Here is a 2,948-nt window from a genome sequence, read left to right as displayed (position 1 = left end):
GAGTAAGGGACAGGGCAGGACTTGTGCTAAGTGGAATTGAGACACATTATTAAGTTACAGTTACATCAATGGAGGATGAACACAAGAATACACAGTGCAATGGATACAGCAGGAAGCATAGAAACAGATTTTATTAAGAAAAATTTAGAATAAAAACAGTAGAAATATTTTTTAGCCCCATGACAATTGCTTAATTATGAGGTGGGATGAGTAAACTCCCCTTCGTCTATACACCCAACGTCATGAACAAGGAATAATGGGTTTGAAGACTTGTGAACTAAGTAGCAAATGGAAGTGAATATCTCTGGATGAGAAATGACCCACTAAGGGTAAATCAAAAGGTAAGACCCAAATTCTTACAATCATTCCATGAAAATGTAAAATTTAAGCATGCCAAAAGACACAGCAAATACAAGCTGAGTAATTTTAGAACATGACCATTTGACAGAAATGTAATATCCTGCGGACATAGAGAGCTCTTATAGTGAGATATACTCAGGTGTTTTCCAACTCTGGGTTGCTCCTTAATCCCATACAGAAGGTCCCTAATGTACATTACACAAATGATTTAACTTGGAAGAACTTTAGGAAACCACGGGACTCCAAGCCAGACTTTCCATGGACCCTTTTTGGGAATTGGAGGGAGGGGCAGCTTTTTTTTTTCTTACAGCCCTATGTTTAGTTATGCCTTCCTTAAACATTTTCCAGACAGAAATTAATTAAGACTCGGTTACACTGTGCAGAAGTTTGGAATCTAAAGGGTTCGTATGTCTGTGTGAGAGCGCAGTCTCTTTTCAATTATTTTCTTCACGAGAATCTTGGCCAAACTCTAGAGTAAATCCTCAGAGGCTACGGTTCCCCCAAGAAGTCACTCCTGCACCACTCAGTGCCCCACTGCAACCGTTTTTCCCCAGAACCTTTGTACAGCTGAACTTCAGGATAGGAAATCCAGTATCGAATCTCAGCTCACCACTGGCCATCATCTGTGGCAAACAGTGTTTAGAAAGGACTCTGAAGAATGTGATTTCTATCGCTTCCTAGGGTCTTTTTTTTTTTTTTTTTTTTTTTTTTTTTTTTTTTTTTTGACAGGCAGAGTGGACAGTGAGAGAGAGAGACAGAGAGAAAGGTCTTCCTTTGCTGTTGGTTCACCCTCCAATGGCCGCTGCAGCTGGCGTGCTATGGCCAGTGCATTGCGCTGATCCAAAGCCAGGAGCCAGGTGCTTCTCCTGGTCTCCCGTGGGGTGCAGGGCCCAAGCACCTGGGCCATCCTCCACTGCACTCCCTGGCCACAGCAGAGAGCTGGCCTGGAAGAGGGGCAATCGGGACAGAATCGGACAGAATCCGGCGCCCCAACCGGGACTAGAACCCGGTGTGCCGGCGCCGTAGGCAGAGGATTAGCCTAGTGAGCCATGGTGCCAGCCGCTTCCTAGGGTCTTTAAAATGTACTCGTGACCTAGCAGGGGTCACCTGGACAATCACTCCCTAATATTCCCCTAGAATGCCTTTTGAGTTTGAAGCCATCGCTCAGCTTGCAGGACACACGTGTCGCCGTGAGACTGTTGTTGAGTACATTACACAATGGCTCTTTTTGAGGACTCTTGGAAGCTATTTCATCCTGGCCTTACAGAAATATCTGTGCTCCTTCAGAACAGTGCATTTGCTGAGACTCTCTTATGGACACTGTGAGTTGGTTTCTCAAATTTGCTGATGACAACCTGGAACTGCATATGTGTTCCCTCCGGGGAACGTGGCACTCTGGGGGTCTGTACTTGGGTTTGCCTCATCCTTGGCCCCTTTTTCATCGACTTCCATTGACGTCACCTGGTTATATTTTTGCCTGGCCCTCCTACCGTCTTATATCTTTTTGGAAATGAGTCAAGTGGCCATGAGTGGTTCTTCAGTTTGTGCTGGTGCACATGAATAAGAGAGTCCCAGTACACAGATGGTATTGTTTTCACTAGGGTTCCTGAATGGTTCATAGATGCTCCTGTACAAATATCTACATTTCTCTGAAATACTCCTCACAAAAATAAGGGTGAGGGTTCTCCTTATCCTATTCACTTAATGTGTTCTTTTCAGCCACTACTGTTTGCTCTCCACACCCCTGTTTTTTAATATTACCAAAAATTCTAGCAGGATCCGTGCCCATTCCTTTTCTAACTGCCTGTTCTCCTTTCCCTTTCGAGGGTGCTGCCCTGGGCACCGGAGGCCAGGCCGCAGCCCCAAGTTGTGGGTTCACACTTGCCCGCAGGCCACTGCAGCGAGGTCTTCAGTGAGTGTGCTTGCCTTTATGGCTACGTCCTCATGCGACTGCGGGGGGAAGAGGCGCCATGCTGGACCATGAGTCAGACGCACTTTGTGTCAGCTGCTGCCTTTTTCCCTGTATGCCAGAAGATGCTAGGGGATTCAGGAAAATTTCTGTGTGTTGTGGTTGAGTTTTTTTTTTGGCCCTTTAATATGGATGATACATTGTAATGATCTAATATGAATGAGGTCCTCAGTGAATAAGGTCTTCCCCATGTTGAACCCCAACCCTACACACAGAGACTTTGGAGAAACATCAGTGTCGCCTTTGAGAGGCTGTAATCCATGAATGTCCAGTCATGATCCATCCTAAAGTAGGCAGTGACCAATGGCAGAGAGTTGCAAGGAGCATGGGACTTGGAGGAAGTGTTGAGCATTGGTTTTAAAGAGTATTCCATCTCCTTCCTCACCCTCTTTCCCAAATAACCCAAAGGGAGGAGGTATTAAAGAGGCCACTTCCCTTCAAAGGTCAGAAACGGCCTCACTGTGGAGATAATATTTCAGCTATGGGAAACTCAAACACAGCTAAGGAATACTTGAATGGAAAATAGTATTTTAGTGGTTGGGCATGTAGAGCAACTTCAAGAAAGCTTTGCTAGGATAATAAGGAACCCTGGAACTAAGATTACCCACTGGAGACGTCT

The sequence above is a fragment of the Oryctolagus cuniculus genome, chromosome 16, assembly GCF_051225735.1.
Source record: "Oryctolagus cuniculus isolate XC-2025 breed Fujian yellow rabbit chromosome 16, ASM5122573v1, whole genome shotgun sequence".
Classification (NCBI taxonomy): Eukaryota; Metazoa; Chordata; class Mammalia; order Lagomorpha; family Leporidae; genus Oryctolagus; species Oryctolagus cuniculus.
This window is presented reverse-complemented; position numbering follows the sequence as displayed.